The 20,884-nt window shown below is 31.0% G+C and overlaps 1 protein-coding gene across 11 annotated transcripts in view; it reads right to left on the bottom strand.

Moving 5' to 3' along the window:
- mub (poly(rC)-binding protein mub) overlaps nt 1-20,884 on the bottom strand; it is a 493,744-nt gene that overhangs the window by 223,184 nt on the left and 249,676 nt on the right. The window contains exon 1 of one of the 11 annotated variants that reach the window (XM_075376024.1): nt 2,800-3,092. The exons of the other annotated variants lie outside the window; for them this stretch is intronic. The gene's annotated coding sequence lies outside the window, so the exon portion shown is untranslated. Of the gene's footprint in view, nt 1-2,799; nt 3,093-20,884 lie in introns of those variants that run through there. 11 annotated transcript variants of the gene reach the window in all.

Consider the following 20,884-nt stretch of genomic DNA (forward strand, 5'->3'; position numbering starts at 1 on the left):
TTAATCAATTTCAAAATTTAACATAGTGAAATATATAAATGTACAACCTGTACGCTAAAAAAAAGGAATATTTGGCACGGTTGGAAAAAAACCCAAATTACGACGGATAAAAAGGGTTATTATGTTTAATAAAGCTTAATTCTATTTTCAATATCCTTCATTTGTATATAGTATTTCTTCGTAATGAGTCACGTAGCACGGAAATAAACCGATATATTATAATACATGCGGAAAGTACAAATGGCGCTGTATATTAAAAAACAGTGGGCGCTTTTTCTAAAGATATTATTTATGACGTTATACGAGACGTATTTTCTTAGCCGTTCATTTTTGAAAAATATATAAAGATAGAGTCTAATTTGAAAAGAAAAAAATATTAGATGTTTTTGTAGCACTTAATTTTATTTTTTAGTATATCAAATAAACAACTGAACCGTAAATCAAAATGAACCTTTTAAAATGAATCGGTTTCGGTTAACCGAATATTTTTCTACAGATTATTAGTTCGATTAAAAGTTCGGACATATGAACAATATATTATCGTGCATTTCAAAAACGTGGAGAAAAATACGTTTTGAAACAGGAAACCCGCGTGGCGGATTCCGTATATTCCTTCCGTGTGAACAACAAAAGGGAACAACGGCCTAATCTAAATACTGATTTATAGAATCCTGAAAACCTGTCGAGAAAGGATTCAATAATAAGTAAACTACTGGTTTTTACCGGCTCTCTACTCGCATTATAGTTAAACAATTTTTTCTTTGATACGATACGGCTAAATAAAAACAAAAATACAAAGAGCTGAACCGGTTGTTTACCAAAACAAGATGAATGATTTTATCATCTTCTCTACGATAGAAACCGACTAGTTTATTGAGTGAATATATTCATTGTTAGATTTTTATCGGGGGATTACGCTATAATAAAAAAAATTATACGATTTTTTTTTTTATATTTCTGAATATTATTTTATACTACAATACCCAAAAAATAATATATTTTATCGTTGAAAGGGAGTACATATACTTTTCTGAAGGCGTATTAGTAAGCTAACACATGACGATAGAAGGTAATAGGTAAAGAAAAATAGGTCCTTTTTTTTATTGAATTAAAATTTTCTGAGTTCGCGAAAAACGTTTTGTACCGATGAGTAAACAACGGGGTAGGTGAGGTACGGAGAAAGGCTCTAATTCTCAACTCCTGTAAGAATAGTTAATTTTTCCAAGAACGGGATAACTTATGAACATGAACCGACCGGCAAAATTACTTAACTTAAAAAAGAACCTATTTCACCGATTGGACTATTTTTATTATTAAATAAACGTGCAGTTAATGAAAATTAATAGAAAACACAGGCAACATAATACAATTACTCAGATTTGGGAGCGCTATCCTTGTCCGTCTCGGTTGACATTAATAAAAATAAGATAAGGAACCTTTTTTGTTTGTTTTTTTTTTTTTTTTTAATTAAACAGGTAATGTTTCTTAATTTTAATAGAATTATTTTTTTTCTGGGATAAATGGTTTATATATTTTTATTAACGGTAAGTTTTTCAAAAATAAAAAAATTGGAAAATGTATCCTTTATATAGAAAATTCGGTAAAATTATATATAACACTCGGTAATAGCCCGTACGAGACTTTAATAACTATAAGGTGATCAATATTAATAAACTAAAAATAAAATTCATTATTCACACGATACTGCGATTACGTTCAGCTTTTCCTTTTTATATTTTATAATAATAATGCCGTTTTTATTTTAGTCCTTTGATAAGGAAAGCAGCTGAAAATAAGAGGCAGCAAACAACAATACTCTAAATTAATGTCAATTTGTCGGACGATAACAAAATCATCCATTATTAGTAACAGGTAACAGTGCGCGCGGGGCACGTATCGACCTCTATACATGCGCGCGCGCGCAAAGTACAATTAATTAATTTTAAAATAACTCACAAAAAACAACTGTAGTAATACAATACGTTTATATAGTTCATTACTAAATCAAACTAAAACCGTGCATGGTATAACCGATTCGAGCGGATTTTTAAGGAAATCAATTCCATATAAGATCATTTCATATTGAAAAAATTTAAATAATACTATCAAAAAAAAAAAAATAATAAATAGGAAAAAAGAACACAAAACTTCCAATACATAAAAAGAAAAAAAAGTAAACACACAAAACTCGTACACATAAATAAAATACATAAAGAGAAAGCACATTAAATAATAATTTTAAATAGAAACATTTTGTGTAAAAAATATACTAAAGAAAAACAACATATAAAAATGAAATAGCTCGTGAACATTATATTTTAAAATTTATTTTCACAAAAAATATAGTTTATAACTAAAATTTAAATATTCCAAAACAATAACACAACTGTAAAAGGACACGGATAATTTCTTTTGGCCATAACAATGAAACAGGTAAATCATCTAATAAAACCTGCAGCGTAATATAAAGGGATTCTAAATATCATCAATACGAGACTTAAATTTTAAATAAAAACTAACTGGAAGACAATTAAAAAGTAAATGTTTATTACATTAAACGGCCCAAAGGAAGCGTTACACATTTCATAATATTTGATATATCCTAAGAAAAAACGTGATAAATTTACATCCTGAAGAATAGTAATAACTAATTAAACAAAAAAAGTAATAACAATCGCGTGAATTTTTTTTGTTGCAACGGACCGTATCTGAGTTAAACGACTTAAAATTTACTTATGAAGTATTACATATATATATTTAATACGATAGAAAGGTAAAGAAGAGATTTTTTTGACTTACCATTAACAGAAGGTTTACTTTTGATGTAAATAATTTTAAATACAAATCGGGTGGTTTCCGGTACGGTGGTTATGTGGGTACGGTACGGTACGGATGACGGGGAAAGCTCTGGGTAGAGTGTTCTGGAGAGTCCGGGACAGACGACGCTCCGACCAACTCCGATGCACTCTCAATACTAAGAATCACGGTATAGTCTCGATCCACGGTCCACCTACCGTCGGCGGTCCAGACCGACGGAAGCTGCGGAATAAAGAGCATGCGCAATACAAACCCGCCTGCCACCGGCCCTGCTCGCTCGCTCGCTCGCTCGTTTGCTCGGTCGCTTGTGCTGTCGTTCGCCTAAACCGCTCCACTCGTTCCGTCCATCCGTCCGTCATCATTTTATGCCTCCCTGTTCCCGTCATCAATTATTATTTCAGTACGGGGCGCAGAAAAATGGATCCTTAAAAATCTGTCGGTATAAAAGCCGAATGTACCATACCAACGAAATATATATATATATATATATAATATATATACCGGTACACACACTCACACACACCGAACGTACAACCCACTCTCAATCACTTAATAGACCACTCTTTCCAGTAAATAAATAAATAACCGAAAACATATTTAATCAATAACAAATTCGTATTAAGTAATATATTAAAACAGGTATTTAAAAAAAAGGAAAGGGAATTGAAAATAGATATGTCCAGATTATTCGTTGATTTGTTAATAATTAATTTCTTTTCGGTTGAAAAATTGAATTAACAGTTTTTCATTACGATCAGCAGCATGTGATACCATCTTAAACGACCGTTGGTCTAATAAAAAATTAAAACCGAGTGCGTCAGTGCGTGGACATACGACGGAAGCGAAGCTTCTTACGCGATATTATATGAATTATAAATGCTGCAAAATAACGTATACGCAATAAACAGAAAACTATAAAATTTTTAATTAATAAGAAATATGAACTAACAGTGAAATCCAAGCTGTTAAATCTGTCAACGGTTAAATATGAGCGTGATCAAAAACCGTTCAAAAAAGAGTAACAGTATCATTCTTTGAACACGATTCTTGAATGAACTGTGACATCAGCTAGCGCGACACGTTTTCGTGACTCTCGTTTTTTCCAGTTGCTCCCCATCCCGAAGCCTGCGTTAAGAAGCTTCGCTAGAATAATAAGTCCTATGACATATATACGTATGTATTGCCACACGTATAATATGGAAGAATTATAGAGGTAACTTCGCATTACCTCTACAGTAACGCGAAGTCAAATTTATAGAACAAAATACAAAATTGTAAAAAAAAAAAATAGTAATAAAATAATTTATTAATAACGTACAAAGATAGAAAAAAAGTGTGATAAACAAGAAATTTAAATTACAGAACAATATCATATTAAATTCGACGAGGTACTAGGATATCGATTATTGTTTCATAAACGCATTAAAAAAAAAATTACATTCGTTTCAACTTTTAATTAAAAAGGGAATGAACTTTGAGCACGTAATACCGGAGAGGTAGCAACGGTTTTTTAATGTTTTAGAGATACAAGAAATCTTTAAATCTAGTATTATATCCAAGTTTTAGATGAAGTTCAATATATATGGATAACTGAAAGCAATTTTAATTTTTATTTACAGAAAGCCGTAAACAAATAACAATAATACTCCACGGAAATTTAATAGTTGCACAATCATGCAGATATGTCGAAGAAAAAAATAGCAGCATGAAACACGACATTTAACTTGTTTTAATTGAATTGAAGATCTAATCTTTTTCTTTTACAAGAATAAATATTCTACACGTGCAAATTATTTCCCGATATTATTATGTTATATGATTTTAGATACGTGAAAAAGGAAAGGTAGTACCTTCAAGGCAGTATTCAAATCGGCTATGATTAAAACATAAAAATTTTCCTGCTTAGCTTTTTACAAAGATATTCGATAAGCAGGTTCCATAACAAATACCCGTATGAAATTAACATTATAGGAAGCGGAACAGATTTCTCTGGTACGAAGGGCGACCGTTCTACCGTCGACTGGCCTATTTCATGACGTTTCGAAATTCAGATGAACAGATTTTTTACAGTTTAGTAATAATAGCCTTAAGCTCTACACCGTCTGCTTAATTCCGTTAACGAATTAGATTCGGCGATGAATTTATTGAGGTATTGATTTTTTCCCCAAAACAAGCCGTATATCTTGCAAACCGTACCGCTTTGGAAATCGAGTCGCACTTCAAATTATTAATAAAAAGCACTAGGCCCAAAAAAAAAACCTGAGGGATACCTAGTTGAAATTTTAGACACGGAGAGTAATATAAATGTCTCCTGGAGGAGTCTACCGATTTAATACAGTGAAATCTTTTCTTAAGTATGAATCTATAGAGAATTTCTCGGTGGACAAAATCAGTAGAAATCTAGCATAAAAGTGAACAAATCATGGCTGACCAATTAAACGAGGGCAAAAAAATGCAGAAATAATATGATAGAAAAGCATCACATGTAAATAGAATTCAGTACTTTCTTTTGTTTTGGATCGATTTAACGTACGAGTAACTTTCCATTTTTTCTGTTCAGTGTTAACATTTTTATTCCGAGGGAACTATAATATTTTATGCCTTGCACAGACTGTCCAAAATGTAATCGTTCACCTAAACAAAAGCATCTAAATTTCAATTGATACGATCTAATTGTTTTTATGTTAACAGTGAAACTAACTTTGTTCACAACTGAATTAAGACAACTTCCTTCCGTGATTCAATGTTGACAATATTTTTTCATTTCCATAACCGCCGAAGCTTTTGTTTATCTTTTGTTACCGATGTGCGACAATGGTTATAACAGTTGAAGCTGAACTCGTTTCTTGGTTGAAAAAATGTTTCATTGTGGCAGATAGTATGCAGAAGAAAATGTTTCATTGATTCACATCGCAATGTTATGCGAAACTTGACCGACTAGTTTCTAGAAATTGGATCTGTTAAAGACGCGCCGAACTCCGGAAAAGCATCTATCGTGACGGAGAAAAGAAAAAAATTATAAAATTTGCACAACCACCACAGGTCTTCAGGTGCAATACGCACTGAACATTAACTCGATGAATGAGGATGATATGTATCAGTGTAAATGAAGTGTAGTCTTGTACAGTCTCCGGTCAACCATTCCTGAGATGTGTGATTAATTGAAATCCAACCACCAAATGAACACCGGTATCCACGATCTAGTATTCAAATTTGTATAAAAGTAACTGCCTTTTCTAGGATTTGAAGCTTAGAACTCTCGACATCGATCAGCTGATTAGCGATGACGAATTCACCACTTGACCAACCCGGTGGGCTAACTACATGTGTACTGGAGAGTGTATTTATGGGGTAAGGAAAGGATCTGTTTAAAAGAAAAATCCCCATCAAAATAACAATTGAATTGTAAATGAAATTACTCCTTTGGTGTCTTAGTGAATCTTCAAACATATTGAACATGCACGTGTTCAAGCTTGGATTTAGAAAAAGGTTATGACATATTGAGCATCTTCAGAAAATAAAAATTTGATGTTGACACGCATGACTTCCTTTTATGCTTATTAAATTACATATATACATTTTTTTTTTTAAATGAAAAGTACATAAAATTTTATTTCATTAATAACTTCCGATATTTTTTCTTATATATTTTTTTGTTATTGTTATTGAATTATTATTTATCGTAATTTTTTTTTAGAATCAGAAATTAATAATTAATAAATCAATATATTTATATGGGAAAAACAAGTTAAAGAGAGATGAAATTGATTCGAACCGATGTGCCTTCTCCTTGATCAAAATATTTCATTAATGAAAATTTTACTTTGCTATTAACTCTGGAAACAATGAAAGTATGTACACTTATGACATATCGTTGAAAAGCTCTCAATGAGAGCTTATTACTGCCGTTAAGAAAAAGGCTTTTTTGGACACTCTGCAAACAACAGAAAAAATCCGCAACTGTTATAACAGTCCTAAATCCAAAATTTCAACACCCTACGACTAATCGTTTTTGAGTACATACATATGTATGTATGTACATAATGTGCGAACGTACAGACATCACGCCGAAACTAGTCAAAATGGATAGTTGCACTGAAATCTGTAAACCGAAATTTTTAACTATCACAATACTTCCTTTACTTCGTACAAGGAAGAAAAGATTCATTGCGATTAGTATTATTCTTGTTTCTATCCTGTTATTTGAATATAATAATTATAAGTAAACATCGGTATAGTTTCGTTTGGGTACCCGGTATATTTGAATCTTTGCTTCTACATTTACTTTTATTACAAAATTAATTAAATCTAAAGGTTTTAAATACATACTGTACAAAGTTGGTTTGTCTCTTAAGATTTTCTTAATGTTTCTTTTCTTTCTTCATCTATTATTCTTCACACCGCTTAATTTCGTGCTTTATCAAATCACCTAATTTTCCATAATTTCCAATAGCACCACCGTATTTCAAAGGAATCCACTTTTTTCTACATTGTCCGCATTTCGTTAACATAAAACACACAAATATTTTTAAGAACATCATCGATTCCTTAGGTACATATTAAACAATAGCAGACTTATTTTATTTATTGTCCATTTATTTTCGATCTCAATTTTACTTCTTCCATGTTTTATTACGTAGATAGCAAAATTCTGCAATTTCCGGTTTAATAGTATCCAATATCTTATAATATTTAGTTCTTCATTATTACCTATTCTGTTACGGTAGGTTAACTTCGACTTTTTTTTTTCATATTGAATTTATCTCTCGGTAAACGTATTAAACTAAATATGCTGCAAATAAACCTACTTTGATGCTCTGTATATTGGTTTTTCATTTTAGTTAAATAAATATATGTTTATATAAAATATATAAGCAAATAACCCTTCAATAATCGCGCCTAGATTTCATACACGAGTAATCAATCACACAGGACTCACAGTTCACGCTACAGTAAAATATATTTTTAATTAACAAGAACGTAGAGTAACATAACTAAGAATATTACATTATTTTCTACGTGAATTTTTATTACTTGTTATATAATTTTCACGGTAAAATACTACTATTTTCAACAGTTGCTCTATAAGTTTAAAGAATTCTTTATAAGCGTATCAGAAAAATGATACTATTTTACATATATATAAAATAGTTTGCAACAAACTTGTGATGCAATACACTATATAATTCAATTATTAATTACCTACCATACCTGTGCATCTGCGACCAGAATATCTGAAATGAGGCCGTCCAACAATTGTAAAAATTGAACGTACACAAGAAGTAAAACTTAATTTAGTATATTTATTTAATACTTCAATCCCTGGTTGACGCCAAGTAAAATTTTTATTACATTTTTTCTAATAATTCTAATTCCTTTTAGAAAATCTATGTTTGTACCACTTCATTTCTCCATGTTTTCGGACAAAAACCGGATAATTAATTAAATCTTACCTCTATCGCATCTAATATCATAATTAATCGTAAGCATGAAATTTTCATAATCATAATCATCAATTTCTTCACTTATTCGGAAATCTTTAAGTCGATTTCTGATATATTCCTTTTATTTTAGTTTTCGACTACACATTTTAATCGAAAGAAAAAGAACAGAGCGAAAGTATGAAGTATAATACGACAATATTCTGATTTTATAATAACTAATTGTCGTAAAAAAAATTGTGTAATCGAGAGATGCCACATAACAACGGTCACACTGAATTACGAATCGGTCTCCGTAAACAAAAACTATTAAAAAGGATACGCTTACCGATAAATGATTTCGCACCTATGTATAAAACTCTATTTATAAAGCTACTTAAAATTAAATGACTATTATAACTATTTAAACTGAACAAAACTGTGAACTAACGCGATCTACCCTAATGTATCGTCCGTTCTCATCACCCGCTGTTCTGTCTTGCTCTTGATTCCTTCTGCTATATTATCCGTTCTGCGAGTATAAATGTAATTCCGACCGGTTCTGTATACCGAGGATGCGGGTTGTAAAAAGCAAGGCTTTGTACAACCCTTTTTCGAAAAAAAAAAAGAAGGGCTTACCCGTGAAGCGAATCAAGAAACTTCGTATCCTGTCCGGTAGCTGTGCAAAAGGAATATATCATGCCGTTATCACTGGCGCCTACACAGAGACTCTCTTCACGACTGCCGTAGAGTTACATAACAAACGTAACGGAATTGTTATCATACGATGTATGTAACTTATCTTTCACGTACTTTACTTTAATATCCGCATAAATAATGAATTACCCAAATTTCCAAATTGCATGAGGTGCGTTTGTTATACAAATTAATCTGGATAAACAGAATGTTATTAATAATAATCAATAATTCTTTAAACAAATCTTTTAGGCCTTCGTAGCCAACAAACAAATTTTTAACAAGCCTTTGGCGCCTAAATAAATAAAATAAGTCCGCATTCAGTGAAAAAAAAAAAACCATTGGCCGAATTCTTATTCCGTACTTCCGCTTGCAAAAAGTTCCGGAAGGATAGTAAAAACCCATTCAACCTGAATAGTGATAAAGATTTACAAACAAACAAGTAAGAAAGTTTATAAAACAATTATTAGATAACGTATAATTTTGAAATAATTATAATGATAAATAAATTATCATAAAATTAAAAATTAGCTGATTATGATTTTATATTTCTATGAGAGAGAGAGAGAGAGAGAGAGAGAGAAGAAAGAATCCAAATTTAACCAAAAATTTTAAAAAACACAATCTGATAAATAAGGCGGGCGGTTGACCCCCTCCAAGAGCTGCATCAACTGGAATTAAAACGGACATGAATAAAAGGTTCGCCCATGTCTGCATTAAAAAAAAAAAATGAAACAGAAAAGTATAAGTTCTTGGGCAGAAAGAATGAGATAATGAACTAGGTTATCGCCAATATTTTAAAGAATAAAATTTCCCACCCCATTCGTTAAAGAAATGAAAAATAATTCTGAATTTAAAAAAAAATGAAGATGACAAACGATTGATACGTTTTTTTTTTATTTTAGAGTGAAAATTTAAATGACAGAAAAGAAGAATAATGAATAGTATGGTTCATTATTTAAAAAAAATCAATTTAAAATGTAACAAAGGTAATGAAATGTAAAAGAAAAAAAGAGACGAAGGTGTATCAAGACCGTAAAATATTATATATCAGAAATAAAAGAACGGTGTTACTTTGGGCAATACATTACAAAATGATAAAAAAAAAGATGCAAGACATCAAAGCCGACTAAAACAAGCCAAAAGAACTTTTAGGAAGAAAATTTATAGATTCAAATAGATAAAAAGAAACTTTTTTAAATTAGATTTTTTTAACCTTGGAAAAATTAAAAATTGGAGAGATTTAAAGAGAAATGGAAAATAAAAATAAAATAAAGCAAAAATCTTGTAAAAAAGAACTCGGTAGTGCTATCGTTCGATATGTATCAAACGTTAATTAGTCGATAAAAGAATTACGTATAAAGTATACGTTAGGGTGCCATAAACGAAACCGACATCAGAATAAAATAACAAGCATCCCGTATCACACGTCCTAGTAAAAACGGGGAGTAAACCGGTTTCTCGTTATCTTCTTCACTTAACCGGATATACGATACCAGATATACAGGGGAACGTCAAACCCATCTAAACGCGTGATATTCGACCTTACCGATGATAACCATAATAATCGACTATAAATTTAGCATCATTACTCTCAGGGACAGAAACTCTGACCGGGTAATGCAAAAATCAAATAAAACAAACATCCGAATCGAATAGTTCGAAAAGGATGACGCAAAACGTACTGCAAATTAGAAAGGAATTACGAAAGAAAAAGGATATTTACTTCTCGTTAAACTACTAAAACGAATGACAAAAACCATTTAAGGTAACAAAAAAATTATTAATGATTTATAATAACTATCTTTTATTTTTGGGAATATAAGCCAAACTCAACCGACGTCGTATACCGACGAGTAATTATTAAAACTCATTAAAACATTAATCGAACAGCCGTCGTTTATAATTACAATATACTGCGTACGTCAGTTACTGCTTGGTAACTTGCGGGAGTGAATATTGTATTACGGAACTTCCAACCGCCGAATACAATGACGTACCTCAGGAGTTAGTTACTAGTTCCATCCTTTGAATTAAGACGCTTTAAATCAATTCCTAGACGACTCGAAATTCAGCATTATATTAGACGACTTGCGTTCATTTAAGGCCTCCATTTAACTACTAATATATGCCTTAACAGAAAATTTTCAGACAGATTAATGTGAATCTAATAGGTACGTAGGTTATAGCAAACATTTGTTAAATAGAATAATTCCAAATAATTATTGTACCTCTTTTTTATAAATCGCTTCTTATGTTAGATAAAATGTTCAACTCTTCCTACACTTTAAGACAGGATTTTAACTTTAATATAACTTTTATTACCTTCGTACAGCCTTAATTCAACTTTTCATTCTCTTACAGTTTCTTCTTTCTTCATGTAAACGTCATAATAATAAAAGCCGACATCGTTAATTCAATGTATGACCCACGGACCTAAAGAGAAGTTTCTTTTATTTTTGTAAGATCTGGACACAATCAATTTTTTTCTCCTCTTCAATTCTTAACATTTTGTAGATTCATACTTCATCGATAACTTATTATATTATCTTATCGTATTTCAAACGCCTACATTAATAGTTTCCATATCGTTCACGTTTCAATGTCATTAAATGGAACACTTCATTAAATATCTATAACGTAACAGCTAGTCAAATGCTTATAATTAATTACACCTTGAAAAATCGCTTTTTTCTTTATTTCTTATTTTCGGTAAATCTACCGTCAGAATATCAACCTTCATTAAATCTCGGTCAAAACATCGGCTTTTTCCCTTACAGCTCTTCCAAAAATCTATACGCATCCTCTTCTTTTTCTCTGTACTATAACCGCTATGATCTTTCGTTGAAAACAATCTCTAGGTAAAATATTTCACCAAACGATAATTTTTCCTTTTCCTCTTTACCTTAATCGAATTTTTCTCCTCTATCAATTTCCTCAGTACTTGCAACTCTTCTGTTTGTTTATTTAATTCTTTCTCGGTCTTTTTTAATTTCTATTTACTACAACCAACAGATTCAATACCTTCATGAAGTCTTTACTTTCCAATTTTACACGATACGAAAATAATTCTTTAAATTTTAAACGGGGCCAATATTTGATTACTTATAATCTATGTACTTATATCGATAACTTTCATGACTATTGTATTTTTAAAAAAAAATAATGCACACGTAAAAGCTTTAAAATTTAATTTCTTCCCCAGTAGATTTTTATTACCTTCACTCCTTTTTTTTGTTTTTTTTTAACAAAAGAAAAATCGTTTTACAAAAATGTTTACAATAAATTGTTAAAGCAGCATAGTTATAAAAATTAGCATAATTTATCTATTAATGTGCTAATATTTAGAAGAAAATAAATAACAATAATAAAAGAAATTCATTTAAAAGGATTCGGAATGGATCTTAAAACAAAAAAAAATTAATTCAAGAAATTTTAACCGATACCTATTCCAAAATTAAGTTCATCGTCGAAAAAGCTGAAAAGTTTCAGATAAAAATCGAAGTCAGACAAGGATATGGACAGTTTCGTTTCAACAATCTGGCTTTAAAAAAATTATTACGTTCGAATATCTCGTGAGGATTCCTCGCCATCCAATACCTGGTGTTCTGCGAATTAACGTGGCCGGATAAATGAAACCGTGCCTCGTTTGACATGAAATACGACATAGGGTCTATCTGTCCACCAAAAATATTTTCGAGAAGTCAGTTGCAATAATCAAGTCGTTTCGGTTTGTCTGTCTCCTTCAGTTATTGGACAGTTGTAACGCGGTATAGTTTAAATTTTAATTCGTGAAGAATTTTACGACAAATGTGTATTTTACACCAGATTGTTGGGATAACTTGCGTAGTGATTTTTATGGATCGGAAGTAATTCTCCTTACGATATCGGCAATGGCCTGTGGAGTCCTAACGGAAGGTTGCCCGTTTCGTTTTGAAACCGAACCTGATGTACGTCATTTGTTAAGTAAATCGTGTATGATACTCTTCGCTGGAATACAGACATTCAGAAATATTTCTACGAATACTTGACGTGATTCTTCAAACGATCCAGGACGAATATAGGCCTCAACTATGGCTATCCTCTCCTGGATTGAATAAGGCATTTTACACAGACACAACGGCACTGCAACAAAACGTATACTGCACTGACACGTAACCACCTGACAAACGGCAACAATCAGTAAGTAACAAATACATCCACTAGTCGCGCTAGTTGTGCGAGAGTCTTTCATGTGTTGGGTAGCGGTTTCATTATGGGTTCGGTTTTATGTTACTCATTCTGTACAATACGTCACCAACATTATTATATTATTATATAACTGTTTACGACAAGCATAATTAAAGTACAAACAAATTTACATTATGTAATAATTATGCGTCGAAAATATTTTCACCGGAAGAAAACATTACATAAAAAGGATAAAACTACTGTAAATAAAACAGAACAGTACTACTGTGGAAGAGGATAAATAAGGTTAAGAACAAAATAATTTTAAAAGAAGTGTTTGGAGAAAACAATTTATATTATTAGACAAAAAAGTGGTAGAGGATCAAATTTGAAGATAACGGTAAAAAGAGCGTACAGATAAGTAAGCGTAAAGATGCAAGAGAGGTTATCTTACCCTAACAATTTAATGTGTACGGGGAAAACTAAAGAGGAAAATTAATAAATATTCTTATAACTACCGATAAGAAAAAATTGGCTCGCTAAGCGATGCCATGGTACAATCTTAAGGTCGGAATGAATCGTTCTGAAATCTAAAGATAGAAATAGTCACAAAAAATACTAGTGAACTCACACGACCGACCGATCGGTGGTCGTACTTGCCATAGTAACTCAAGCGACCGACCGATCAAGATGAATTAGTCGATAGGCCCACTAATTGTTTGGTTTAAGTACACTTACTTACCTACCGGCTAAGGGGGTAAACTAGCGTAAGTTTTAAAGCAACAACTACCTGCACCGGGCACTTAATACACTGTTTCCGAAGTCTTGAACGATACGCCATATTTATTACAAGTAATTTTCACCGGAACATCAAGCCACATGAATATTCGTTTTTATTACAATCTAGACGTGTCAATCAATACAAAGCGTCATAACCGAACCGTACATCGAAATTCAAAATTTATTTTATATATTAAAATAAGAGATAAGAAAAGTAATCGAAGCGTAAAAAAATTCTGAGAGATTTCTTTATTGTAATACTAAAACAAAAAATTTAATTATACACAAACAAACGCGCAACATAAAATGAATCGTAAATATTACCGTCAATCTACATGGAAATTAAAAGATACAACTTGGAAATTGAATTTCAGAAAACAATAATAATAAAATAATCCATTCATTATCAATAGGAAATTAACTGTCAATATTAAAACAAAAATATCCGTTACGATTTTTCATTGAACAGAACTAATAAATAAGGATGACGTTAGGAAGCTTCCGTTTAATACTTTGTCGAAATCACCACAATATATTACAGAAAAAAATACTTAAAAAACAGCAAAACGTTAAATAAATGAATAATATTAAATACACACTAGTAACGTGAGAATAAATAGATTCAAAGTATGTACATATAATTAATAAAAAAATAATAATAAACTGTGAAAAAGTAAAATAATTTTTACGTAGATGTTTGTACCTTTATTTGCTTCGCACGTTCCAACTATTTTCTTACGGTAGCGACACACGGAAAGCTCACTTCTAAAACCGATTATCCCCTGTATTTTGTCCAGCTTAGTAAACCTGGATATTTTGCGTCGGAAAACAGTTTTATTCGTTCTAAACCGGCAGGGTTATTATTTTTTCCAATGCTGTACCGCTTTCAGTACCTTTTGTTTCATATCGGGACGCTTAAAATCTTTTTAGTTATGACAACGTACAAAGGTACCTTTTGTAAAATAGCGCCTGAACTAAGAACTTGATTTCGTTAAGGAAATATTTTCTTGGATAGAGAAAAACAAGCGGTTGTAATTAATAAAATTCAACGTGAAAATAGCACGTTTAACGTTCAACGTACCTGGTTATTAACTTAATAACCGAGATCAAGTCTAGATTAATAAGCGATTGTATGCGATTACCGAGCCGAAAGGTTCGTGCTCCAAGCGTTGGCCTACATAAAAGAGAATTAATTATTACTGAACGTCTTTTTGAAGTTAGAAAAACTTCGCATAATCTTCTAATCACTACGGAATCTTTTACAGACCAAACCTCTGATATTGGATTACAACGCTTACACCGATCGACCTGTTGAATCGATCACCGCTCGACGAATAAGTCCAGTTCTTCAAGAAGTAAACTGCAATTTATATTTTGAATATAAGTGTATATAAAAAAAATTCCCCCTTTCTATTTTTTTGTACGATCTTAAATTTGGAGAATTCTGACCGATATCTATTTTGAGCACAGATTTTTGTAAACCGTTCTAAAATCGTTGTCCCCGACTTGTTTACATCGAATTTAACTTAATTCTTTTCAACAGTACTGTGATCATATGACACATCATTTCCATGTAAAAATTTCACGAAAAAATCGATATCTATATCTGTTTTTCAAGATATTAACTGTTAGAAATTCTACTATCGATTTTTCATCATATATTGAGATGATATTTCATGTGATCACAGTAGTACAAAAAAATTTTGTTGAATCCCTTTATAACAGAAACGACGTGGCAAAAATTTTAAAACAGGTTCAAAAAATTAGTATTTATGTTTTAAACAGATATGGAGGAATCGTTCAGGATTCTATAAATGAACAATTATGGAATAAAGGGAAACTTACTTTACATAATTATACATATATATATATATATATAATTTTTTAACGAGATGTTCACGACTCAAATATTGAAATAGACTATTTCGCAAAAATTAAAACAAAAGATCCAACCATTCATTTAGTACAAAATTAAAGATTAAACATGTATTAAAAAAATCCACTGCTGAATTGAAACAACGTAAAAAGTCACTGATCGTAACAAAATGTGATACTTTAAATATGTATTCTTTCAGACTACTTGGCTCAACCTATCCGATGCGGTGACGCACGTGAATAAAAACTTCGATAAACAGAATGTCAAAGTCATTTTAAAGCTGAGATTACATATATTTCTGCTGTGATGACGGTCATATGGACCTGACGTCTTTTAGTGGGGAGTCAAGACCACAGTCCCGATGGGGATCATCTTGGGGACTCCCCATTTAAGGCATAAGGTACTCAAAAGACCGAGACCCGGCCCCTGGGGTGGGGATGAAGGTTACGGCATTGTTGAATCTGGATTGTTCTCGATGGGGATAAGAGGCAGGGATAAAGTAAAAGATCCAACTGGGGGGCCGAACTGCCTTGTTGGATGTTAGGCTAGTGGGCGGGAAGGCCCGTTAAAGTCAAAAGGACACTCCCTTGGACGACGTTATACTTAACTGTGGGTCCGGCTCATGGGAAAGGGTATAAACAATTTTAAAAAGAGGGGATAAAAAGGATTCCACCTTAAAATTAAAAAAAAAAAATTCAATTTACTCAATCCAACAATGGATGCATGTGAAAAAAGTTTCACATGTTTAGCATATGACAAACACATCTTACAATTCCAGCAACCATTTTGGTCATCCCTTGCCGTAAGGGTTGGTCATATCAAAAATTGTTTCAAACAAACGTTTTAGGTAATCTTTAGAGGACAATTAACCCGATTCGAAATCAGGGTTAATCGGGATAATTAACCCGATTCGCCTATTAAGGGAAATATTATTTTTTTGTCTTCGAAATCTCATTTTTTCACCCCCTGCACCAATTGTTCTTGATATCAAAAAACTTTACTTACTTAAGTTTTGGCCCTTATAAAAAAAAACAGTAGGAACTTTAAACGAATTCGATATTTTACTTAATTGCCCAAAAATATAATGAAATAAACAATTTTGTAATTTAGGAGGGTTTTACCCATTTACGAGCACTTAAAATTGGATAATTCATTCCGTTTAAAAAATAGATATTTATGTAAAATTAAAAACAATAATTTCTTTTTAATTATTAAAGATCTTTTACTGATATTTATTAAAGTCCATTTAAAACCATGACCTCGTTTATATTAAACATCGGACCTTTAATTATTAAATATCACGTCATTACTTTCAAGTTATTTAAATATATGTTGTGTTGATATTAAAGTGTAAGCTGCCCTATGCTATTCGTATTGTATTATAATATTAAATTTAATTTTTTTTCATATTATAATTTATTTACAAGCGTGTTATTACACGTATAATATTCGTATTTTTATAAATTTTATAGTCATTTTTAAGATTATTACGTTCTATTAAATGAAATGATTTTTTCTCTTTAATTTTTAAACAGCAAATGTAATAATATTTTTTATTACTGTAGTCCCGAACACTCGTTTATAATTCTATTTTGTAATATGTCTACATTAGAATATAAACAACAAATACATATGTAACTTTTTACTTCAGGGTTATCTTATTTTCCTGTTTAACCACCAGAACTACCGTAAGGTATTACTTCAGAGAATGATATGTATAAATGTAAATGAAGTGTAGTCTTGTACAATCTAGGTCGACCATTCCTAAAATGTGTGGTTAATTAAATCCCAACCACCAAAGAACAATGGTATCCACACTATCTAGTATTCAAATCCGTAAAAAAGTTATTCTCGCCTTTGCTAGGATTTGAACCTTAGAACTCTTAGACTTCGAAATCAGCTGATTTACGATGACGAGTTAGCTACTAGACCAACCCGGTGGGTTTACCAATTAAGCCTGCAACTCTTCAAGATCTGCAAATTCGAATTGTTACAGCAGTGAATTCAATAACCAGGAACCAGTTACCAATAAAAATAATTTGGGACGAATCATTAAAATAATTAACTGTTATTTATAAATTTCGATTTATACCCCTTGTTTTAAGTAAAGGAAGTATTGTGATAGCGAAAAATTTCGGTTTTCAGATTTCAACGGAAATTTTCATATGACCATCCGTGAATCCATTTTGACTATTTTCGGCGTGGTCTGTACGTACGTTTGTATCTCTCACAACTCAAAAATGATTAGGCGTAAAATGTTGAAATTTTGGATTTAGGACTGTTGTAACATCTAATTCTGCACCTTCCCTTTAATTGCATCGACTGGACCAAAAGTATCCAAAAAAAGCCAAAATCCAAAACATTTCGATTTTTTCTTAAGTGCACAATAAGCCCTCATCCAGACCTTTTCAACGATATACAATAAATGGTATTTATTTTCATTGGTTCCACAGTTATTATACTCAAATGAAATTTTAATTAATGAAATACATTTCTCTCACAAGAGGAAGGTACATCGGTTCGAATCCGACTTTATTTCCTTTTTTTTATTGAAATGTACAAAAAATGTATTCACTAATAACTTCTGAGTTTTTTCTTATTTTTTTTTATTGTTATTATTGAATTATTATTTATTTACAACATCTTTTACAATCAGAGGTTAATTATTAATAAATCAATAAAATTAAATTTAAAAACAAAGTTGAAATAAGGATTTCACCGGTGCTAAGGGGGGGATAAAAAAATTCCACCTTAAACTTACGAAAAACTTCAAATTTACTCAATACAACAATGGTTGCATTTGAACAAAAGTTTCACATGTTTTGCATACGACAAGCCCCATCTTACAATTCCAGCAACATTTTGGTCATTCCTTGCCTAAGAGTTAGTTATATACAAAATTGTTTACGACAAAAGTTTTAGGTAATGTTTAGAGGACTAACAACCACTCTAAATAGATTCCATGTTGTGCCTATTACGGTAGGTATAGTTTTTTATCTGCAAAACTCCATTTTTCCACCTCCTGATACAATAGTTGGTAATATCAAAAAACTTTAACTGAATTTGATATTTTACTTAAGAAAGTTATAGCGATATTTCATTTTTCTGTTTTTTTTTTTTTTTTTTTTTTTGTTTTGGTCATCCCTTTCCATAAAGATTGGTTATATCAAAAATTGCTCCAAACAAAAGTTTTAGGTAATGTTTAGAGGACTAACGACTACTTTAAACCGATGCGATACTGTGCATATTGACGAAGATATGATTTTTTTTGTCTTCAATACCTCTTTATTTCCATCCCCTGAGCCAATGGTTGGTGATATCAAAAGATTTACTTACAGAACTCTTAGGCCCTTATCCAAAAAATTGTAGGATCTTTAAACGCATTTGATATTTTACTTAAAAACTTTATACCAATATTTTGTTTTTTTGGAAACAAAATATTCCCATGGTCCGATTTTGGCCGTTAACGAACTCGACCGAGAGAGAGCTTGGATTGATTTTTTTTTAGGGATCAATTTGAAAGTGATTGGCGCAAAATTAAGGCAGTTATCGTGTCCACAAAAAAAGTGAAATATATATATATAAACTTTTGAGCAAACGGTGGTTTTGGGATCTGGGGGATGTAAAATGCGAAGATATGTCGAAATTTTCCGGAAGTCGAATCATGGTACCCATTACAAGAGGCCTTGTTTTTAACACTTAAAACACTTCCTGAAGATACATCGTTTGTTTATATTACACCTGTGTACATATTTATGCAAATAGAAAATAAGTAATGATTCGATGTTAACTTGTATAAAATGAGAATACTCGGAATATTTAAAACTTATCTAAAAAAGTTAATTATCATCACATTATAAGATTTTATTTTCATTTCGTATAAAAACAGAAATTAACCGCATCAATGCACAGAACCCTATCAAGGTTGGCAATTTTTAATAAAAAGGTTTCATCGTTTATACATTGTATTCTGTTAATCATCGTATCTACTCGAATAATCCGGTTTTAAAATAAATTTCAAGAAATCAATACGAGAAAAGTTCATAAATTAAAACAAAATTAACAATTACGGATTAGGAATGAATATTAACGCATGAAATTAAATAACAATTCCTTACTGAAATTAACAATTAAAAAAATATTTTAGAAATCCATTTTAGAAATAAAATATTGCGTTATTCTGAGTTTTGAAATACGCGTACTGTATCTCTGATTTGAAGAGAATATAAATGAAATACAATGGTTTCATCGAGAATAAAAAAAAATTATTATATAAATACATGAAAAAAAAATTTTTCAGAAAACAATCCTATATTTTTCAATATGAGTAAAAATAAAATACAGGTGTAGAATACAAGTAAAATATGTATACACATAAAATCTGTTTATTAATAACGAGAATCAAAAGTGCAAACGCAAAAATCAGTAACTAGAATCGAATACAAGATAAGAAATGAAAATGAAAAAATTTAATAAAAGAAACTTCTAAAGGTGTTTTTTGAAAAGTAAGTAATATTGCCGATGCCGATAACAAAAAGAATCGGAATAAAAAGAAAGAAAAAACGAAAGCTAAAGGATGAAATTGGAGAAGTCCAATCGCGCAGAATGTTAAGAAAGGAAAGAGCGCAAAAGGATTAGTATCGGTGAGAAATTCAGGAAGAGAGAAAAGAAATGTGGCGCACGATATCAAAGATCGGGAAAAAAGAAAAGAAAAGGAAAGAAAGAGTTTAAGTTAAAAAAAAGGAAGAAAAACAAAAGAAAAAAATTAAAAAAAAAGAACGTAAAACGAAGTCGTAATGACGAAAAACGCACAGTTCTCGTACAGTATAAATATAGCACCCGACCGAATAACCGCTTTTCAGAAAATTATAACGAGTAAGATGAGCTCGGTTCCTTGCAGAAAAGAACGTAACAGTACAGCAGCACAATTAAATAAACTAATATAATTTACGACCGAAACAAATTATTAATCGTTAAAAGTTATTATTACTGCTACTCTCTTATTTTGTTATATTTAAATAACAATAACATAATTAAATATAAAATTTTACAGTCAATAATATTACATTTTATTAATAATAAGACCGAATACAATTTTTAAAAAAAGAACGAAAAGAAATTATTA

This window comes from Lycorma delicatula, chromosome 9 (genome assembly GCF_047948215.1).
Source record: "Lycorma delicatula isolate Av1 chromosome 9, ASM4794821v1, whole genome shotgun sequence".
Classification (NCBI taxonomy): domain Eukaryota; kingdom Metazoa; phylum Arthropoda; class Insecta; order Hemiptera; family Fulgoridae; genus Lycorma; species Lycorma delicatula.